At 43.1% G+C, this 15,817-nt stretch overlaps 1 protein-coding gene across 3 annotated transcripts in view; it reads right to left on the bottom strand.

Moving 5' to 3' along the window:
• PLXNB2 (plexin B2) overlaps positions 1-15,817 on the bottom strand; it is a 234,377-nt gene that overhangs the window by 76,500 nt on the left and 142,060 nt on the right. The gene's annotated exons all lie outside the window — the stretch shown is intronic.

Raw genomic sequence — 15,817 nt, 5'->3', positions numbered from 1 at the left:
TTTATTAAAGCATATTATATGATACATGTTAAATGACAAAATGTACAAATCAAAATACTGGAAAGTGACTTAAAGGGTGGTCCGGGTTTTTAAAGGAGTTGGTCCATCTCATACATTGGTGGCGTATCGCTAGGACATGCCACCAATGTTTGATATTTGCATGTCCCACTCCTAGCTCTAGAACGGAGCCCACAAAGTGAAGGAGAGCAGACTGTGCATGTGTGGCCGCCCTCCATTCATTTCTATGGGAGTGCCGAAAATGGCCAAGCACTTGCTCGGCTATTTCTGTCAGCCTCATAGAAGTTACTGGAGCGGTGACCAGGCTTGCCATTCATTTTTATAGGACTTCTCAAAATAGCCGAGCGCACGGAACTCCCATACATTTACTTTCCGGGCTCCATTCTAGAGATAGGTGCGGGTCCCACCTCCTAACAATATGCCACCAATGTATGAGATGACACAACCCCTTTAAGGAAGATAACTAATCCAAAATAAGAAACTATTACTGTGCCCCAGCTGGTCTTAGAGATTCTACAGAGAGATAACAAACACGGTTCGGCCTGTCTACTAGGTAGTACATTCCAGTACAGGACCAAGTGAAAGATAATGGGCTGCGATAAAGCATACCACCACATATAGCAAGGTATCAATATACCGTGCCGCATGTCCCCCAATCCACATGCCAAAACACGGGAGTGGTTGAAATTGGTACAGAAATAGGATGATGTGTCATGCGACATTCAGCTAGCAGTTTCAGTGACATATAGTGGCTCTATTTTACTGTAAAAGCCCTTAAAACACACTCAACATGCCTTGCTACGATATTATACTGTTTAACTATGATTGCTTTCAAATATTTTAGTTGAACTGCCTTGCTATTTGCAACACCTTCCCTGGGAGGAGCTTTAACTTTTATTACGTTGTATGTATGCTGGGGAGGTCTGGGAACTTAAAGTGGCCCTGGAAAAAAAAAAGTGGCCCCAATGTTGTAGGTGGGTCCAAATTGACAGAGGTGGGGCAACACATGTAGATGGGGCCAATACAAGTTGCCAGAGTCACCAATACCATAGCGCAGCACAGAATACTATAACACAACCAAATACCACAATGCAGCATAAAAACCTCCCAAAAACTGTCCCTCTATGGTGGCTATCAATAGCTGCCACCTCCTTTCCTCCTTCTCCAGTGGTCTCTAATATGATATGGAGCAATGGGTTTAGGAAATGGTTATTTGCACCAGTTAGGGTACTTTCACACTAGCATTTTTCTTTTCCGGCATAGAGTTCCGTCCTAGGGGCTCAATACCAGAAAAGAACTGATAAAACCGCAGCATGCTAACGGTTTTATCTCCGGACAAAAAAACTGAACACTTGCCTGAATGCCGGATACAGCATTTTTTTCCATAGGAATGTATTAGTGCTGGATCCAGCATTCAAAAAAAGGTGAAAAAAATAAATGCCGGATCCGTTTTTCCGGATGACACTGAAAAGACAGATCTGGCATTTCAATGCATTTGTAAGACGAATCAGGATCCTGATCAGTCTTACAAATGCCATCAGTTGGCACACATTTTGACGGATCTAGCGGGCAGTTCCGGCGACGGAACTGCCTGCCGGATGACTCTGCCACAAGTGTGAAAGTAGCCTTATTGTCAGCCTACTCAGAGATCGGGTATAATGGAAAGATATGCACCCGTTCTGTGTTTTGACCCACACCTAGTTTTGGCTCACAATGACTGATGAACTGATCAAGTAACTGAAGCGTTAACTCAGCCTTAGGCTACATTCATACGAACGCAGTGTTTTGCGGATCTGCAAAACACGGACACCGGCCCATTTGCGTTCCGCAATTTGCAGAGCGCACATGCCACGGCGGTCATAGAAAATGCCTATTCTTGTCTGCAATTGCGGACAAGAATAGGACATGTTCTATTTTTTTTGTGGATTTTGCGTCAACGTAGAAATTAATAGGTTCGCACCCATTCCGCAATTTTGCGGACTCATTCATACGGTCGTGTGAATGTAGCCTTACTATGACAGCCCTGGGAAGCCAGCAGGCTGTCATGGTAACCAATTGGAGCCCGGCGATTTCACTGCAGGGCCTCCAATCGGTAGGCAGAGGGAGCCGCATCCCTCTGCCTTACTTCCCAGATGCCAAATTCGCGGCATCGGAGGCTTTAAATGATGGGGTTTGGCGTGATCACATCATTATCCCATCATTGCGGCTGGGTGCCTGCTGAATTATACAACTGGTACCCACCGTGTATGAAACAGGCTCACTGCAGCAGCCTGCTCCATACATTGCCTCACACATTATCATGTACATGTATGTGAATGCATTAAGGGGTTAATTAAATGCCTTAGAAATGCTGCCATCAAAATGCAAGCAGTCTGAATTTATAGCTATGCATTGCTACTCAGTCAATACCAAGAGGATGAGAACCCAAAACAGTCTATTAAATATTTAGGCATGTCAGTGTGTTTGGCAAATACCAGTTGTCAGACTGACAGACCGTGGGGAACACTGGATCGAAAGTTAAGCAAATTCCTTGAAATTTCTATAAGGTCATCAGATTTGATCCGAATAAATTTGACCTGCATCCAAAGTCCCCCAATCGCTCTGAAAATCTATGCATAAAGCTCTGCGGATGGGATTCAAGAAAGCATTAGTAATGTCAAACTGACAGTGGCGTATACAGCATAGCTGTGGGTTGTAACAAACAGCCTGTTTAGTAACACACTGCATTGTCGGGTGTTTTATGCCTTTCAAAGATTTGGGTTATCTAAGATTTCCGTTCTAGTGGAATCCATAACGGAATGCTTAGATAACCTGAACCTTGAAACACAAGTTGTCTCATCCCTAGTTATGACCTTCCACAGAGCACTAGCATAAGAAGCAAACGGAATAATAGAATAATTCAGGTTATGCAATGCAAAGATGTGGGAAAAAGCACCATCTAAAACCTAAGTATTAACACACAAGTAGTAATAGAGAAAGTACTACAACAGCACCCTACAGCACATGATGGGCCTTAATATAGTACAAGCCTAAAATCCAGGCATGTATCCAGGGGAAATTCTAGTCTTGTTACATAGCACCAGAAGAAAAGGAAACACACGGCAGGCAGCTCCAGAAATGAAAGTGAAAGTAATAAATGCAGTCTGAAATATGATCTATATTCAGGATGAACAAGAAGCCATCGGGAGCAGAGCTATAACCGGCACATTTATCAAAGGACGACACTTCACAGGAAAAACAAGTCACCGTGCCAAAATGATCAAACTGTCACAAGCTACATTAAAAGGGTTGTCCAATGAAAAATATTCTACCAGCACCACCATCTGAATACTTTAGCAATTGCATATAATTTAATATTTAGTTTAGCCGAGTTAGGGCTCATGCACACGGCCGTTGTGCATTGGGGACTGCAATTTGCGATCCCCAATGCACAGGCAACATCCGTGCAGCAGCCGGGACAGATCAAGACGTGATCCTTCCGCACCACGAAGAAATAGAACAAGTTCTATTTTTTTGCGGTGCGGAGGCACGGACAGAAACACCACGAAAGCACTCCATAGTGCTTCCGTTCCGCATCTCCGTGATTGTTGACCCATTCAATTGAATGGGTCCGCATCCGTGATGCGGAGTGCACACGGGCCGGTGCCTATGTATTGCTGACCCGCCGTACGCGGGCATACAACGGCTGTGTGCATGAGCCCTTATTCAATTAAATAGATTTGTATGGCGCCACCTGCTGTTTTCTCTCTCTTTCTAATTTCTCTGTCCACCTCACTGAGGTGGACGCACATGCTTAGCTCCAGATCTCTGGATCCATGTGAGGTACAGGTCTGGTTCTAGCTGTGTTAGAAAGGTATTGTCATGTACTATATGAGGTCTGTATGATTCATTTTTTACATTACTCATGGGATAACCCCTTTATGCTAAATGCACACAATCGGGATTGCGCATGGATTTTCCACACTGGTGGTAACAGGATCAGAATGGTTTTCAGGGCATGTGTAGAACGGTGGTAAAATATAGTGGTATATGGGTTTTGGTAACCACATTTAAGCCTCATCCACACGTCTGTGCTCAAATCCATGAGCAGGTGGTCAGTGATGCATCTGTGAAGCTGTCCGTGAAGGATCAGTGTGTCCGTTTTTCGCTGTCCGTGTTGCATCCATGTTACACTGACACTGAACAGCTGAATAATTTTCAAAGAATCTCTTCTTAATAATCCATGAAACACAGATGCAACACGGATGGCATCCATGGTATTTACGGCCCCTTAGACTATAATGGGCGTGATGGATCCGTGAACACGGACAAAATAGAGCATGCATCCATGCTAAAAAAAACTGACCCACGGACCGTGCTAAACACTGATGTGTGAATACACACATTGAAATGAATAGGGACGTGTGCTGTCCGTGAAGAAACATTGACATGTGTTTGAGGCTTTAGTAGGATATCCACTTTGCATATGTTATTAAAATATTCATGCATCATATATTTTCTCATTTTTGACTGGGGATAAAAACGTCCTAAACTATTCAAACCACATAAAATTTGTCAAATTAAGCCCCACTATTATGTTTTCTAAGTAAATATAGGAGGTATTTTTTGGTTAGAACCACCTCGAATTCAGAACAATGGGTGAGATCTATCCCCTGCGCTGCTGCTGGATGCACCTAATTTAGGGTCCATTCACACGTCCGTAAGTGTTTTGCGGATCCACAAAACACAGACACTGGCAATGTGCATTACGCAATTTGCGGACCACACATCGCCGGCACTTAATAGAAAATACCTAATCTTGTCCGCAATTGCGGACAAGAATAGGACATGTTCTATATTTTTCGGGAACGGAATTGCAGACCCGCAGTTCCGTATCCGGGCAGCACATCGTGCAGCCCCATAGAAATGAATGGGTCCGCAATTCCATTCCGCAAAATGCGGAACAGAATTGCGGACGTGTGAATGGAGCCTTATGACGTGGTGCTCGCTTGTCATACATTAGGTGCATTCTCTGGCAGTCCATGTCCTAAACAGAAATCTAAGACATCTCGGAATGTGCTGGGGTGCACACGGCCATTACCCGTGTTTTGTTGATCCGCAATTTTTACAGTCGTGTGAATGGACCCTTTGTACGTTTTTTATATTTTATTTTGTTACTTAGTGTTTATTTGAACATGTCAAATCTGGATATTTTGCACCTCTGGTAGCCAGGACAATTTTCCCCACAAAGGCTTAGGCTCCATTCACACGTCCGTGCTGTGTTGTGGACCTGCAAATTGCGGATCCGCAACACACCCGCCCGGCACCCCTATAGAAATGCTTATTCTTGTCCGCAGCTGCGGACAAGAATAGGACATGCTCTATCTTTTTACGGAGCTGCGGACCGGAAGATCGGGGCTGCTCTCCGCAAATGCGGATAGCACACTGTGTGCTGTCCGCATCCATTTCGTCCCCATAAAGAATGAATGGGTCCGCACCCGTTCCGCAAAATTGCGGAACGGATGCGGACCCATTTTGCGGACGTGTGAATGGAGCCTTAACCACTTAAGGACCACAGGTTTATACCCCCCTAAAGACCAGGCCCTTTTTTACAAATCGGCACTACACTACTTTCACCGTTTATTGCTCGGTCATGCAACTTACCACCCAAATGAATTTTACCTCCTTTTCTTCTCACTAATAGAGCTTTCATTTGGTGGTATTTCATTGCTGCTGACATTTTTACTTTTTTTGTTATTAATCGAAATTTAACGATTTTTTTGCAAAAAAATGACATTTTTCACTTTCAGTTGTAAAATTTTGCAAAAAAAACGAGATCCATATATAAATTTTGCTCTAAATTTATTGTTCTACATGTCTTTGATAAAAAAAAAATGTTTGGGTAAAAAAAAAATGGTTTGGGTAAAAGTTATAGCGTTTACAAACTATGGTACAAAAATGTGAATTTCCGCTTTTTGAAGCAGCTCTGACTTTCTGAGCACCTGTCATGTTTCCTGAGGTTCTACAATGCCCAGACAGTACAAACACCCCACAAATGACCCCATTTCGAAAAGTAGACACCCTAAGGTATTCGCTGATGGGCATAGTGAGTTCATAGAACTTTTTATTTTTTGTCACAAGTTAGCGGAAAATGATGATTTATTTTTTTTTTCTTACAAAGTCTCATATTCCACTAACTTCTGACAAAAAATAAAAGCTTCCATGAACTCACTATGCCCATCAGCGAATACCTTGGGGTGTCTTCTTTCCAAAATGGGGTCACTTGTGGGGTAGTTATACTGCCCTGGCATTCTAGGGGCCCAAATGTGTGGTAAGGAGTTTGAAATCAAATTCTGTAAAAAATGGCTGGTGAAATCCAAAAGGTGCTCTTTGGAATGTGGGCCCCTTTGCCCACCTAGGCTGCAAAAAAGTGGTATCTCCGTATTCTCCGTATTCAGGAGAAGTTGGGGAATGTGTTTTGGGGTGTCATTTTACATATACCCATGCTGGGTGAGAGAAATATCTTGGCAAAAGACAACTTTGTATAAAAAAAATGGTAAAAGTTGTCTTTTGCCAAGATATTTCTCTCACCCAGCATAGGTATATGTAAAATGACACCCCAAAACACATTCCCCAACTTCTCCTGAATACGGAGATACCAGATGTGTGACACTTTTTTGCAGCCTAGGTGGGCAAAGGGGCCCATATTCCAAAGAGCACCTTTCGGATTTCACTGGTCATTTTTTACAGAATTTGATTTCAAACTCCTTACCACACATTTGGGCCCCTAGAATGCCAGGGCAGTATAACTACCCCACAAGTGACCCCATTTTGGAAAGAAGACACCCCAAGGTATTCGCTGATGGGCATAGTGAGTTCGTGGAAGTTTTTATTTTTTGTCACAAGTTAGTGGAATATGAGACTTTGTAAGAAAAAAATAATAAAAAAAATAAATAAAAAAAATCATCATATTCCACTAACTTGTGACAAAAAATAAAAAATTCTAGGAACTCGCCATGCCCCTCACGGAATACCTTGGGGTGTCTTCTTTCCAAAATGGGGTCACTTGTGGGGTAGTTATACTGCCCTGGCATTTTCCAGGGGCCCTAATGTGTGGTAAGTAGGTAAATGACCTGTGAAATCCTAAAGGTGCTCTTTGGAATATGGGCCCCTTTGCCCACCTAGGCTGCAAAAAAGTGTCACACATGTGGTATCGCCGTATTCAGGAGAAGTTGGGGAATGTGTTTTGGGGTGTCATTTTACATATACCCATGCTGGGTGAGAGAAATATCTTGGCAAAAGACAACTTTTCCCATTTTTTTTATACAAAGTTGGCATTTGACCAAGATATTTCTCTCACCCAGCATGGGTATATGTAAAATGACACCCCAAAACACATTCCCCAACTTCTCCTGAGTACGGCGATACCAGATGTGTGACACTTTTTTGCAGCCTAGATGCGCAAAGGTGCCCAAATTCCTTTTAGGAGGGCATTTTTAGACATTTGGATACCAGACTTCTTCTCACGCTTTGGGGCCCCTAGAATGCCAGGGCAGTATAAATACCCCACATGTGACCCCATTTTGGAAAGAAGACACCCCAAGGTATTCAATGAGGGGCATGGCGAGTTCATAGAAATTTTTTTTTTTTGGCACAAGTTAGCGGAAATTGATATTTTTTATTTTTTTCTCACAAAGTCTCCCTTTCCGCTAACTTGGGACAAAAATTTCAATCTTTCATGGACTCAATATGCCCCTCACGGAATACCTGGGGGTGTCTTCTTTCCGAAATGGGGTCACATGTGGGGTATTTATACTGCCCTGGCATTCTAGGGGCCCTAAAGCGTGAGAAGAAGTCTGGAATATAAATGTCTAAAAAATTTTACGCATTTGGATTCCGTGAGGGGTATGGTGAGTTCATGTGAGATTTAATTTTTTGACACAAGTTAGTGGAATATGAGACTTTGTAAGAAAAAAATAATAATTTCCGCTAACTTGGGCCAAAAAAATGTCTGAATGGAGCCTGACAGGGGGGTGATCAATGACAGGGGGGTGATCAATGACAGGGGGGGGTGATCAATGACAGGGGGGGGGGGTGATCAATGACAGGGGGGGGTGATCAATGACAGGGGGGGGGGGGTGATCAATGACAGGGGGGGGGGGGGGTGATCAATGACAGGGGGGGGGGGTGATCAATGACAGGGGGGGGGGGTGATCAATGACAGGGGGGGGGGTGATCAATGACAGGGGGGGTGATCAGGGAGTCTATATGGGGTGATCACCCCCCTGTCAATGATCACCCCCCTATAAGGCTCCATTCAGATGTCCGTATGTGTTTTGCGGATCCGATCCATGTATCCGTGGATCCGTAAAAATCATACGGACATCTGAATGCAGCCTGACAGGGGGGGTGATCAATGACAGGGGGGTAATCAATGACAGGGGGGTGATCAGGGAGTCTATATGGGGTGATCACCACAGTCATTGATCATGCCCCTGTAAGGCTCCATTCAGATGTCCGTATGCGTTTTGCGGATCCGATCCATCTATCAGTGGATCCGTAAAAATCATGCTGACGTCTGAATGGAGCTTTACAGGGGTGTGATCAATGACAGGGGTGTAATCAATGACAGGGGTGTAATCAATGACAGGGGGGTAATCAATGACAGGGGGGTAATCAATGACAGGGGGGTAATCAATGACAGGGGGGTAATCAATGACAGGGGGGTAATCAATGACAGGGGGGTAATCAATGACAGGGGGGTAATCAATGACAGGGGGGTAATCAATGACAGGGGGGTAATCAATGACAGGGGGGTAATCAATGACAGGGGGGTGATCAATGACAGGGGGGTAATCAATGACAGGGGGGTAATCAATGACAGGGGGGTAATCAATGACAGGGGGGTAATCAATGACAGGGGGGTAATCAATGACAGGGGGGTAATCAATGACAGGGGGGTAATCAATGACAGGGGGGTAATCAGGGAGTCTATATGGGGTGATCACCACAGTCATTGATCACGCCCCTGTAAGGCTCCATTCAGACGTCCGTGTGCGTTTTGCGGATCCGATCCATCTATCAGTGGATCCGTAAAAATCATGCGGACGTCTGAATGGAGCTTTACAGGGGTGTGATCAATGACAGGGGGGTAATGAGGGAGTCTATATGGGGTGATCACCACAGTCATTGATCACGCCCCTGTAAGGCTCCATTCAGACGTCCGTATGCGTTTTGCGGATCCGATCCATCTATCAGTGGATCTGTAAAAATCATGCGGACGTCTGAATGGAGCTTTACAGGGGTGTGATCAATGACAGGGGGGTAATCAATGACAGGGGGGTGATCAGGGAGTCTATATGGGGTGATCAGGGGCTAATAAGGGGTTAATAAGTGACGGGGGGGGGGTGTAGTGTAGTGGTGCTTGGTGCTACTTTACTGAGCTACCTGTGTCCTCTGGTGGTCGATCCAAACAAAGGGGACCACCAGAGGACCAGGTATATTAGACGCTGTTATCAAAACAGCGTCTAATATACCTGTTAGGGGTTAAAAAAAACACATCTCCAGCCTGCCAGCGAACGATCGCCGCTGGCAGGCTGGAGATCAACTCTCTTACCTTCCGTTCCTGTGAGCGCGCGCGCCTGTGTGCGCGCGTTCACAGGAAATCTCGGCTCACCCGAGATGACGCCTATTGGCGTTAGCGTAGCCTGGGGGAGCCGCCGCAATGACGCCTTTCGGCGTTAGCGTGGCGGCAAGCGGTTAAAGTGATTTTTCTAGGCATCGGAAACTGGAAAAGGGCAATAAATGGGATGGTTTTAGTGGCGTATAAGTGCATCACAGTACATTGGCATTAGTTACAGATGTAAAATCTACAAGATAGACTACCTTAACCCCTTAAGTTTATGCATTTTAAATTTTTTATTCTCCGTTCATATAGCCATATGAGGGCTTATTTTTAGTGGGATAAATCTGTTATTGGAAAAATGCGGGGGAAAAAAATCCTTTGTGGAATTAAATTGAAAAAAATAAAATAAAAATAATAATTCCACCAAGGTCTTTGGAGTTTTGACATCACGGTGTAAAATTGACATGACGTTCTTATTCTGCAGCTCAATACAAATACGGCGATACCAATTTGTAAAGGTTTTTATTTATTTTTTTTGCATCAAAATTTTCTTTGCATTGTCATTTTCTGACAGCCATAACCTTTTAATATATCTGTCCACAGAGCTGTATGAGGGCTTGTTTTTTGCTGATCCATCTTTTTGATCACTATTCTAAAAGGGGGACTAAAAAAAATGGCATTCACAGCACTGGAATTTTTTTAAATATTTTAATAGTTCAGACATTTTCGGACATGGCGATACCTGATATGTTTATTTTTTATTGCTAATATATTTTTACATGTGAAATTGGGAAACAGGGATTTCAAATTTTAATGTTTTTTTTTTTTTTTTTACTTTTTTCCCCACTTTTTATTTAATAATGATTAGCCCACTAGACCTTGGGATCTTTTGATCCCTTCTCCTACTATTCACTCTTAGGCCCCTTTCACACGAGCGAGTATTCCGCGCGGATGCGATGCGGGAGGTGAACGCATTGCACCCGCACTGAATACTGACCCATTCATTTCTATGGGGCTGTGCACACGAGCAGTGATTTTCACGCATCACTTTTGCGTTGCGTGAAAATCGCAGCATGCTCCTCTTTGTGCGTTTTTCACGTAACGCAGGCCCCATAGAAATGAATGGGGTTGCGTGAAAATCGCAAGCATCCGCAAGCAAGTGCGGATGCGGTGCGATTTTCACGCACGGTTGCTAGGAGACGATCGGGATGGAGACCCGAACCTTATTATTTTCCCTTATAACATGGTTATAAAGGGAAAATAATAGCATTCTGAATACAGAATGCTAAGTAAAACAGGGCTGGAGGGGTTAAAAAAAAATAAAAAGTCATTTAACTCACCTTTATCCACTTGCTCGCGTAGCCGGCATCTCCGTCTGACTCTTTTACTGTCTAGGACCTGTGGAGAGCATTAACTATCGTTTAAGGACCTGGGATGACGTCACTCCGGTCATCACATGGTACGTCACATGATCTTTTACCATGGTGATTCACCATGGTAAAAGATCATGTGACGTACCATGTGATGACCAGAGTGACGTCATCCCAGGTCCTTAAACTATAGTTAATGCTCTCCACAGGTCCTAGACAGTAAAAGAGTCAGACGGAGATGCCCGGCATCGCGAGCAAGTGGATTAAGGTGAGTTAAATGATTTTTTTTTTTTTTTTAACCCCCTCCAGCCCTGTTTTACTTAGCATTCTGTATTCAGAATGCTATTATTTTCCCTTATAACCATGTTATAAGGGAAAATAATACTATTTACAGAACACCGATCCCAAGCCCGAACTTCTGTGAAGAAGTTCGGGTTTGGGTACCAAACACGCGCGATTTTTCTCACGCGAGTGCAAAACGCATTACAAGGTTTTGCACTCGCGCGGAAAAATCGCGGGTGTTCCCGCAACGCACCCGGACATTTTTCCGCAACGCCCGTGTGACAGAGGCCTTAAACAGATCTATTAGGGTGAATAGGATTCTTACACTGTCTCTGCTGAGCTGTGTATCGTGCAGAGTGCAGCAGGGAACTTACCATGGAAGGCTTCAGCCGGGTCTAGGCTGCCATGGTAACGACTGCACTGCAGGGGCTCCGATCCGAAAGTAGAGGGAGCCACATGTCTCTGCCTTACCTCACAGGTGTTGATTGCGGCACCTGAGGGGTTAAATGACAGGGTTTGGTGGAATTGCTGGTCCCAGTCATTGCAGCCGGATGCCTGCTGTATGATACAGCCGGCACCCGCCGTGTATGGAGCGGCTCAATGCAGCAGCCCACTCAATACATTCCCCCAACCACTGTGACATACTGTTACATCAGGGGTTAAAGCTGGGTTCACATCAAGTTTTTGCCCTACGTTTAATGGGGTATTCCAGTTGTTTCAAGTTATCCCCTATCCATAGGATAGGAAAGGGGATAACTATTACATCAGTCGGGGTCCTACCACTGGCACCCCTACCGATCACGAGAACAATGGAACTGTACGGTGACGGATGCCACTGTATGGCATCCGTTTAACATATACATTTTATTGTATATGTTAAGTAAATCCAGCCTTAATTACACCACAATTTTAGGAAATCAACATGTCATGTAACCGAGACATAATAGTCACCAGAAAATGCTATTAAACGGCATACTGTAAGTACAGGAAACTAGCAGGTGTAAACCGGGCTGCAGCTTACAATGTGAAGGGTGTCATAATCCTACACATACATTCTTCACTAGACAAATATAAACCAGTCCAGCAAGACTCCTGTTTGACAAAGGAGGGAAAATGGCAGTTTCTGCTCACAGAAAACTTACTAAAGGCACAAGGAAAATAAACCTATCCTAGGCTCAAGGGAGTAAAGCCTCATTCACACATCAGTGTTTCACGGATGTGTTCTGTACGTGTTCTCCACGGACTGCACATGTGTGTATTCAGACATCAGTGTTTTAGCACGAATGCATGCTCTAACGGATCCATCACGTTCATTATAGTATATGGGTCCGTGAAAACCACAGATGCAACATGGATGCCATCCGTGTTTCACGGATAATTAGGAAGTGATACTGTGAAAATTATTTTTCAGCAGTGCAGGGTCAGTGAAACACAGATGGCACATGGACAGCAAAAAACGGACACACGGACCCAACAGAGATCCTTCACGGATGCATCACTGACCACCTGCTCACGGATTTGAGCACGGACATAGACATGTGAATGAGGCTTAACACCTTAATGACCTTGCCATTTTTCACCTTAAAGGATAACTGTCACATTTAGACCCTAATTTCAATTTTGATATATGTAGTTACTAATAACATGATATTCCAGAATCAGTTACTATTAGACTGACTTACCCTATATTTAATAAGATTCAGCCCTTAGCAACCAGTCTGCATAAAACTGCAATCTCACTATTCAGTTAAGATGGCCGCCACTGCCCTCACCCTGAGGCTAACCCATCCTGCCCTCTTAGCCAGTAACAATAGCCCCCCAAAAGGGTCAGTAACCAGAGCACTCCCCCATAAAGGGTTAATCTCCTGCAGCACAAAGGGGTCCTCTTACCACATGTTGCTTTCATTTATACACTGAGCAGACGGCAGATCTCCCTTCCGAGTTCTGCGCTGCTCCAACTCTGCTGAGTGAGGGAGCATCTGCCAAGCGCAGGGACAGGGAGAAGTGCACACAGCCCAGGCACTGTTATCAGCTGCTGGGGAGGACCTGGCTTTAATCATTTACTTACAGTCCCTGGCTGTCAGTAATCTGACCTTGCACGCAGAAGCCTCCATCCTTCAACAGATAGACGGACCATGCCTAGCCACCCTATTTTAAGCACAGGTAAAAGTAGGCAGTACAGGGAACAAAAATGTGGAATTAAAGGGGTATTCTCATCTTAATGATCACTGTTAAAACTGTTAATGATTTAACAGTGATCATTTTTCTAAATATATTTAATTAACAAATTCCCACCCCTTAGAAGTAAATAAACATATACTTACCTGACTCTTGTCTTCTGGCTCCCCTGGTTACGGCCACCGCTCTTCTCAGGAATCGCGGTGGCCGTGCGTGCACAGACGACTTCTTTTCTCCCGGCCGGCCGCGTGCTGTACTGAACGTGCGTGTTCAGTACAGCGCGCGGCCCGGCCGGGAGAAGACTTCAATCAAGATGGAGCCCGCCCCCTGCCGAGTGCCGAAACCAGGAGGTGGACAGCGCACCAGGAGCAGGTAAGTATCAAATAGCGTGTTGAGAATACTCCTTTAAGGGGTAATTGAATGCACAGTGAAAAGTTGAAATAGGGCCACCAAGGTGATATTAATCACCACAATCCATACTCCAAAAAAAAAAAAATACGACAGTTATACTTTAAGGACCAGGCTGTTTTTTAATGTGTCACTTTATGTGGTAATAACTTCAAAATGCTTTTACTTATCCAAGACATTCTGAGATTGTTTTCTCGCAACACATTGTACTTCACGATAGTGAAAAATTGTAGTAGATATAATTCACCTTACTAAAAAATCCCAAATTTACCGAAACATTTTGAAAAAATTGCAATTTTCAAAATTTTAATTTATCTGCTTTTAAGGGTCCATTCACACGTCCGCAGGTGTTTTGCGGATCCGCAAAACACGGACACCGGCCATGTGCATTTCGCGGACCGCACATCGCCGGCACTATAATAAAAAATGCCTTTTCTTGTCCGGAAAAAAATTGCGGACGTGTGAATGGAACCGAAGGCAGATAATGATACATCATAAAAGAGTTATTACTTTACATTTCCCATATGTCCACTTTCATCTTTGCATCAATTTGTAAATGTAATTTTATTTTTTAGGATCTTATAAGGCTTAGAATTTTAGAAGCAAATTTTTACATTTTTAAGAACATTTCCGAAACTCACTTTTTTAAGGACCATTTCAATTCTAAAGTCACTTTGTGGGACTTACATAGTGGAAACCACCCATAAATGACCCAATTGTAGAAACTAAAACCCTCAAGTTATTCAAAACTGATTTCACAAACTTTGTTAACCCTTTAGGTGTTCCACAAAAATTAAAGGAAAAAGGAGATAACATTTTTAAATGTCACTTTTTTGGCAGATTTTCCATTTGAATTCATTTTTTCCTGTAATATCAAGGGTTAACAGTCAAATAAAACTCAATATTTTTTATTACCCCGATTCTGCAGTTTGTGGTTGTAAAGTGCTGCACGGGCACACGGCAGGGCACAGAAGAAAAGGAACGCCATATGGTTTTTGGAGGGCAGATTTCACTGGGATAATTTTAAGTTGCTATGTCACATTTGAAGACCCCCTGATGCACCCCTAGAGTAGAAACTCCAAAAACGTGACCCCATTTTGGAAATTATAGGATAAGGTGACACTTTTATTGGTACTATTGTGTGGTATATATGATTTTGATTGCTCTATATTACGCTTTTTGTGAGGCAAGGTAACAAAAAAATGGCTGTTCTGGCACCGTTTTTATTTTTCATGGTGTTTACCTGACATGTTACATCATGTGGCAATTTTATAGAGCAGGTTGTTATGGACACGACAATACCAAATATGTCTACTTCTTTTTGCGATGTATGGTGACAAAAAAAAAATAGATTTTTTTGGCACGTTTTTTATTTTTTTTTACGGCTTTCACCTGACAGGGTAAATCAAGTGATATTTTAATAGAGCAGGTTGTTACAGATGCGGAAATACCTAATTTGTCTATTTTTTTTATATTTAGTTTGGTTTTACACAAGAAAAGCATTTTTCAAAGAAAAACAATCATGTTTTTAGGTCTCCATTTTCTGAAAGCCATATCTTTTATTTTTTGGGCGATTGTCTTAGGTAGGCTCTCATTTTTTGCGGGATGAGATGACAGTTTGATTTGTACTATTTTTTGGGTACATAGTACTTTTTGATCATTTGGAATTACACTTTTTGTAATGTAAGGTGACAAAAAAATAGATTTTTTGGCACTTTAATTTTTTACGGTGTTCACAGACGGGTTAGGTTATGTGATATTTTTACAGAGCAGGTTGTTACGGACGCAGCGATACCTAATATGTCTTTTTTTTGTTTTTTAGATTTTGGTTTTAAACAATAAAAGCCATATCTTTTTTATTTTTTGTCCGACTGTCTTAGTTAGGGTCTCATTTTTTGCGGGATGAGATAACTGTTTGATTGGTAACATTTTTGGGTACATATGACTTTCTGATTAC

The sequence above is a fragment of the Bufo bufo genome, chromosome 1 (assembly GCF_905171765.1).
Source record: "Bufo bufo chromosome 1, aBufBuf1.1, whole genome shotgun sequence".
NCBI lineage: Eukaryota > Metazoa > Chordata > Amphibia > Anura > Bufonidae > Bufo > Bufo bufo.
Note: the sequence above shows the minus strand (reverse complement) of the source record. Positions and strands in the feature narration are given on the sequence as shown.